Source organism: Schistocerca piceifrons, unplaced genomic scaffold (assembly GCF_021461385.2).
Source record: "Schistocerca piceifrons isolate TAMUIC-IGC-003096 unplaced genomic scaffold, iqSchPice1.1 HiC_scaffold_338, whole genome shotgun sequence".
NCBI classification, from domain to species: Eukaryota; Metazoa; Arthropoda; class Insecta; order Orthoptera; family Acrididae; genus Schistocerca; species Schistocerca piceifrons.
In genome coordinates this window covers 127,501-135,000 of record NW_025728557.1, presented here as the reverse complement: position 1 = coordinate 135,000, position 7,500 = coordinate 127,501, and the positions used below count along the sequence as shown (strand labels likewise).

The following is a 7,500-nucleotide window of genomic DNA, read 5'->3' as shown; positions in this document are numbered from 1 at the left end:
CGAGCACCAGCTATCCTGAGGGAAACTTCGGAGGGAACCAGCTACTAGATGGTTCGATTAGTCTTTCGCCCCTATACCCAGCTCCGACGATCGATTTGCACGTCAGAATCGCTACGGACCTCCATCAGGGTTTCCCCTGACTTCGTCCTGGCCAGGCATAGTTCACCATCTTTCGGGTCCCAACGTGTACGCTCTAGGTGCGCCTCACCTCGCAATGAGGACGAGACGCCCCGGGAGTGCGGAGGCCGCCGCCCCGTGAAGGGCGGGGAAGCCCCATCCTCCCTCGGCCCGCGCAAGGCGAGACCTTCACTTTCATTACGCCTTTAGGTTTCGTACAGCCCAATGACTCGCGCACATGTTAGACTCCTTGGTCCGTGTTTCAAGACGGGTCGTGAAATTGTCCAAAGCTGAAGCGCCGCTGACGGGAGCGATTATTCCGCCCGAGAGCATCCCGAGCCAACAGCGGCGCGGGTCCGGGGCCGGGCCAGGTAGGTCCGTCATCCGGGAAGAACCGCGCGCGCTTGCCGGGAGCCCGAGCGCCCAAAGGGGCGAATCGACTCCTCCAGATATACCGCCGGGCAGCCAGCCAGGACACCGGGGCTCTGCCCAACAGACGCGAACCGAGGCCCGCGGAAGGACAGGCTGCGCACCCGGGCCGTAGGCCGGCACCCAGCGGGTCGCGACGTCCTACTAGGGGAGAAGTGCGGCCCACCGCACACCGGAACGGCCCCACCCCGCGGCGAGTGGAAAGGCAACCGGACACGACCCCGCCGCAGATTGCTCCGCGCGGGCGGCCGGCCCCATCTGCCGAGGGCGGAGGCCAGTGGCCGGATGGGCGTGAATCTCACCCGTTCGACCTTTCGGACTTCTCACGTTTACCCCAGAACGGTTTCACGTACTTTTGAACTCTCTCTTCAAAGTTCTTTTCAACTTTCCCTCACGGTACTTGTTCGCTATCGGTCTCGTGGTCATATTTAGTCTCAGATGGAGTTTACCACCCACTTGGAGCTGCACTCTCAAGCAACCCGACTCGAAGGAGAGGTCCCGCCGACGCTCGCACCGGCCGCTACGGGCCTGGCACCCTCTACGGGCCGTGGCCTCATTCAAGTTGGACTTGGGCTCGGCGCGAGGCGTCGGGGTAGTGGACCCTCCCAAACACCACATGCCACGACAGGCGGCAGCCTGCGGGGTTCGGTGCTGGACTCTTCCCTGTTCGCTCGCCGCTACTGGGGGAATCCTTGTTAGTTTCTTTTCCTCCGCTTAGTAATATGCTTAAATTCAGCGGGTAGTCTCGCCTGCTCTGAGGTCGTTGTACGAGGTGTCGCACGCCACACCGCCAGCCGGCTGTGCACGCTACCGAGAAAGTACCGGTATGCGAACCGCCAGGCGACGGGCGCGCATCGCACGTTTGAGGAGACGCGGCCGGCCCCACAGGCGGCCGCGACACTCCCAGGTCTGCGAAGCGGGGCAAACGCCGCGCGCTTCAGTATACGTAGCCGACCCTCAGCCAGACGTGGCCCGGGAACGGAATCCATGGACCGCAATGTGCGTTCGAAACGTCGATGTTCATGTGTCCTGCAGTTCACATGTCGACGCGCAATTTGCTGCGTTCTTCATCGACCCACGAGCCGAGTGATCCACCGTCCTGGGTGATCTTTTCTCAGTTTCCGCCGTCTCTTTCGAGACGGTCGCATAGGCGGGAGTGAGGCGTGTGGCGGCCCCTGTTCCAGCGTTCTGTGTCCAACGGCCTCACGGCCGACGGGCGTCGTACGGCTCCACACCGGAGCGGACAGGCACTCGGGCGAAAGTCATTCAAAACCGGCGCCAGGCGCCAGGTGCCGCAGGCCAGCCGCTCCAGCGCTTCAGCGCTCGTACCACACAACATTGCCGCTAGTTTTGAGAGGCACGCGTGGTTCCGCACGCGGCGCACGGCTACGGCGAGCCGTACAGGTAGCGTGTTGCGCGACACGACACGCACATCGAAAGACATGCAGTCTAGTCGGTAATGATCCTTCCGCAGGTTCACCTACGGAAACCTTGTTACGACTTTTACTTCCTCTAAATGATCAAGTTTGGTCATCTTTCCGGTAGCATCGGCAACGACAGAGTCAATGCCGCGTACCAGTCCGAAGACCTCACTAAATCATTCAATCGGTAGTAGCGACGGGCGGTGTGTACAAAGGGCAGGGACGTAATCAACGCGAGCTTATGACTCGCGCTTACTGGGAATTCCTCGTTCATGGGGAACAATTGCAAGCCCCAATCCCTAGCACGAAGGAGGTTCAGCGGGTTACCCCGACCTTTCGGCCTAGGAAGACACGCTGATTCCTTCAGTGTAGCGCGCGTGCGGCCCAGAACATCTAAGGGCATCACAGACCTGTTATTGCTCAATCTCGTGCGGCTAGAAGCCGCCTGTCCCTCTAAGAAGAAAAGTAATCGCTGACAGCACGAAAGATGTCACGCGACTAGTTAGCAGGCTAGAGTCTCGTTCGTTATCGGAATTAACCAGACAAATCGCTCCACCAACTAAGAACGGCCATGCACCACCACCCACCGAATCAAGAAAGAGCTATCAATCTGTCAATCCTTCCGGTGTCCGGGCCTGGTGAGGTTTCCCGTGTTGAGTCAAATTAAGCCGCAGGCTCCACTCCTGGTGGTGCCCTTCCGTCAATTCCTTTAAGTTTCAGCTTTGCAACCATACTTCCCCCGGAACCCAAAAGCTTTGGTTTCCCGGAGGCTGCCCGCCGAGTCATCGGAGGAACTGCGGCGGATCGCTGGCTGGCATCGTTTATGGTTAGAACTAGGGCGGTATCTGATCGCCTTCGAACCTCTAACTTTCGTTCTTGATTAATGAAAACATACTTGGCAAATGCTTTCGCTTCTGTTCGTCTTGCGACGATCCAAGAATTTCACCTCTAACGTCGCAATACGAATGCCCCCGCCTGTCCCTATTAATCATTACCTCGGGTTCCGAAAACCAACAAAATAGAACCGAGGTCCTATTCCATTATTCCATGCACACAGTATTCAGGCGGGCTTGCCTGCTTTAAGCACTCTAATTTGTTCAAAGTAAACGTGCCGGCCCACCGAGACACTCAATAAAGAGCACCCTGGTAGGATTTCAACGGGGTCCGCCTCGGGACGCACGAGCACGCACGGGGCGGTCGCACGCCTTCGGCTCGCCCCACCGGCAGGACGTCCCACGATACATGCCAGTTAAACACCGACGGGCGGTGAACCAACAGCGTGGGACACAAATCCAACTACGAGCTTTTTAACCGCAACAACTTTAATATACGCTATTGAAGCTGGAATTACCGCGGCTGCTGGCACCAGACTTGCCCTCCAATAGATACTCGTTAAAGGATTTAAAGTGTACTCATTCCGATTACGGGGCCTCGGATGAGTCCCGTATCGTTATTTTTCGTCACTACCTCCCCGTGCCGGGAGTGGGTAATTTGCGCGCCTGCTGCCTTCCTTGGATGTGGTAGCCGTTTCTCAGGCTCCCTCTCCGGAATCGAACCCTGATTCCCCGTTACCCGTTACAACCATGGTAGGCGCAGAACCTACCATCGACAGTTGATAAGGCAGACATTTGAAAGATGCGTCGCCGGTACGAGGACCGTGCGATCAGCCCAAAGTTATTCAGAGTCACCAAGGCAAACGGACCGGACGAGCCGACCGATTGGTTTTGATCTAATAAAAGCGTCCCTTCCATCTCTGGTCGGGACTCTGTTTGCATGTATTAGCTCTAGAATTACCACAGTTATCCAAGTAACGTGGGTACGATCTAAGGAACCATAACTGATTTAATGAGCCATTCGCGGTTTCACCTTAATGCGGCTTGTACTGAGACATGCATGGCTTAATCTTTGAGACAAGCATATGACTACTGGCAGGATCAACCAGGGAGCTGCGTCAACTAGAGCTGAGCAGCCGGCCGCCCGGGAGTGTGTCCCGGGGGCCCGCGCGAACACGCAAGCGTCCGCTCAATCATTCTGCAAACAGGAGGAGGCTGAGCTCCCCTGCACAATACACCTCGAAACCCTCTCAGGTCCCGGCGGCGCGCAGCGCCGTCCCAAGTACTTGGTCGGGTTCGAGAGAGGCGCAATCGCCCGGAGTTAGGCGAGTAGACGCTTTCGGTGCGACCACCCGTGCTCCCAACTGAGCTTGCCGCTGCCGACAGAGGCCCGGGAGCGTGCTGTCGTGGCATTGCCGGCGGGAGACAACACGCGCCACCTACGGTGACCGGCAGCTCCAACGCCAGCGCCACAGAAGGACAAAAGCCCCACTTGGGTGCCGAAGCGAACTCTCCCAGCACAGCGCACGCGCCAACACATCCGCACAGCTGCGATACAAACCACCAGCGAGAACCGCTGGGGCGACCGAGCAGCAGACGGCGTCGCGGCGCCGAGCGCCGGGCGGCAGCGCATCCTCAACGCACACAGTCCTCAATCGGACCAGCACACTGAAGATGTCCACCGCGCTTCGCACCGGGCCCGCGAGGACCTACTTTGGCCGCACGGCGCCGCGCGCAGGGTGCGCCGGCGCGCAGCTGCGACGCCTGCCGCGTCCGTCGGCCGGCGCGCCTGCCACTGGCCGCCCCCACCAGCCGGCTGTAGCGCGTGCGCCCACGCACCGCGCGGCCAGCACGCCGGGAGGCGCCCCCTCACCGGCCGGGGACGGTCCCACCCAGCCACCGCCGCGTATCGCTTCACACCCAGATGCCGTTCAGTTTCGTCGGCATGGTGGGTATCGCTGGAACAACCGGTTAGTACCTCAACCTATCGTCGCCATCACCGATTCACCCCTAGCGAGAACAACCGCACCACAACAGGTTACCATTTGTTCATTTGCGTAACTTCACCAGAAAACGCAGGCGTCCATCGCCATTTGCAACTTCCACGATTATTGCATGCCTGTGTCAGGTGTCACGCCACACTACGTCTGCCCACATACACGCAACAAAATGTGCACGCCTAGACAATACGTGGAAGGTGGCCCCCGTACGTATGCGATGTCCATTGCTCGAACGACTGTCAACCGGCCTCTGTAGCATGTCGCAGATATGGAACGCGGTGCACCATGCCATCACGGTGTGTGAGGAGAGACGACTAGGTCCGAATACATCAACAGACAGCTCATGCTGATCGCCATCCACGGCGTCCGTTCCTCCCACACGTCTCTATGGCGTACCACACTGCAATCCAGCTCTCATAGGGAGACGACACGTAGCTGCGTGCACAATATTTGCACTGTATGGTCCGCCGTTTTTGGGCGCAGTCGTTGTACGGTCACACATGTGCCACGATGTATCATTCAGTACATAAGGACGAATGTGCAGTACAGATTGTGGTTTACGCGTACGACATTAGCGGACAGTTGACACAGGCCGCACCACAACGTAGCCTGAGTACGTCGCATGCGGAGGGCATTGAACATGCAAAGTTCTCACCAACCAGCTTGCGAAGGCAGGGGGCAAGGTGGGGACGTGGGGAGGGGCGGCATGTACGTCCTGCTGCCATCCACATTACAGTGTACAGCAGGAGCATGTGGAAAGTGAGCAAGACTTGCAAGGTGTTTAACATGAAGCGATACACAGGGGAGCGGGGAGTGCGAGTAGCGAACTATATTGCGAGGGTTGCGGGTGGGCAACACTACACTAATTGAACGAGTCGTATAACAATTACAGAGCAGGTTTAGGCGACAACGTGGGTTACGTTAGGCGACAACGTGGGTTAGGTTAAGGCACGACGTGGGTTAGGTTAAGGCACGACGTGGGTTAGGTTAAGGCACGACGTGGGTTAGGTTAAGGCACGACATGGGTTAGGTTAAGGCACGACATGGGTTAGGTTAAGGCACGACATGGGTTAGGTTAAGGCACGACATGGGTTAGGTTAAGGCACGACATGGGTTAGGTTAAGGCACGACATGGGTTAGGTTAAGGCACAACATGGGTTAGGTTAAGGCACAACATGGGTTAGGTTAAGGCACAACATGGGTTAGGTTAAGGCACAACATGGGTTAGGTTAAGGCACAACATGGGTTAGGTTAAGGCACAACATGGGTTAGGTTAAGGCACAACATGGGTTAGGTTAAGGCACAACATGGGTTAGGTTAAGGCACAACATGGGTTAGGTTAAGGCACAACATGGGTTAGGTTAAGGCACAACATGGGTTAGGTTAAGGCACAACATGGGTTAGGTTAAGGCACAACATGGGTTAGGTTAAGGCACAACATGGGTTAGGTTAAGGCACAACATGGGTTAGGTTAAGGCACAACATGGGTTAGGTTAAGGCACAACATGGGTTAGGTTAAGGCACAACATGGGTTAGGTTAAGGCACAACATGGGTTAGGTTAAGGCACAACATGGGTTAGGTTAAGGCACAACATGGGTTAGGTTAAGGCACAACATGGGTTAGGTTAAGGCACAACATGGGTTAGGTTAAGGCACAACATAGGTTAGGTTAAGGCACAACATAGGTTAGGTTAAGGCACAACATAGGTTAGGTTAAGGCACAACATAGGTTAGGTTAAGGCACAACATAGGTTAGGTTAAGGCACAACATAGGTTAGGTTAAGGCACAACATAGGTTAGGTTAAGGCACAACATAGGTTAGGTTAAGGCACAACATAGGTTAGGTTAAGGCACAACATAGGTTAGGTTAAGGTACAACATAGGTTAGGTTAAGGTACAACATAGGTTAGGTTAAGGTACAACATAGGTTAGGTTAAGGTACAACATAGGTTAGGTTAAGGTACAACATAGGTTAGGTTAGGTTAGGTTACACGTTGTTGTAAGGAAAGGTGTAGGGGGGGGCGGGGGCGGCAGGTTCGTTGATAGTGATTATAGTAAGTGAATGCTTGTGACATGATCAGATTTGTCACGTCAGGATGCACCTTTGGCTTATTAGAGGCGGCGCTCCAATTCTATGCTTGTGTCAGACCTGTGTCTTTGACTCATGTCATTGTTTGTGCGCTGTGACAGGAGGTACTATTGTGATGTTGGGTGCACCGTTGTATAGGACATGTGTGGGTGTTGGTGCCTGATCTGCGCAATGGTGGATGTCGAAAGGGTGGGATATTGTATTTTCCGCATGGACCTCCTGGTCTGGTTGTGATAGTGTGGATTGTGTAATGTGGCGGAGAGGATGCACTGGATGTTGTTCCATGCTGGTGCTTACATATTGTATGTGCGCCCGTTAGAAGCAGAGAGTGGTGCGTGATCAGAGTGGCTGGCTGACGTGTGGTTCCCATTGTGGGCAGACTCTTTCAGCATGTATACGGACAGTTGTATATATATTCTGTAGTTTGATGGCTCTGCATTGATTACTAATCAGCGCCGTGTGTACGGGTAATCTGGTTCCAGTCCAAAATGTTCCATCTGTGTACATTAGTGACAAAGACTCCCCTCATGCAGTGGGGCTCGGTCTGTTATAACTCTTCCGCGTAATATATTTGCCCCACGTTTTTGCGACTGCGAGTGCGAGTGCAACGC

At 55.5% G+C, this 7,500-nt stretch overlaps 2 non-coding genes and 1 pseudogene across 2 annotated transcripts; all 3 read right to left on the bottom strand.

The window, feature by feature from the left end:
• LOC124745877 overlaps positions 1-1,309 on the bottom strand; it is a 4,222-nt pseudogene extending 2,913 nt beyond the window's left edge.
• Positions 1,310-1,497: 188 nt separating this feature from the next.
• LOC124745860 lies at positions 1,498-1,652 on the bottom strand. The gene has a single exon (XR_007011184.1). It is a non-coding gene; the product is annotated as a 5.8S ribosomal RNA (ribosomal RNA).
• Positions 1,653-2,003: 351 nt separating this feature from the next.
• On the bottom strand, positions 2,004-3,912 carry LOC124745872. The gene has a single exon (XR_007011195.1). It is a non-coding gene; the product is annotated as a small subunit ribosomal RNA (ribosomal RNA).
• Positions 3,913-7,500: the final 3,588 nt, after the last annotated feature.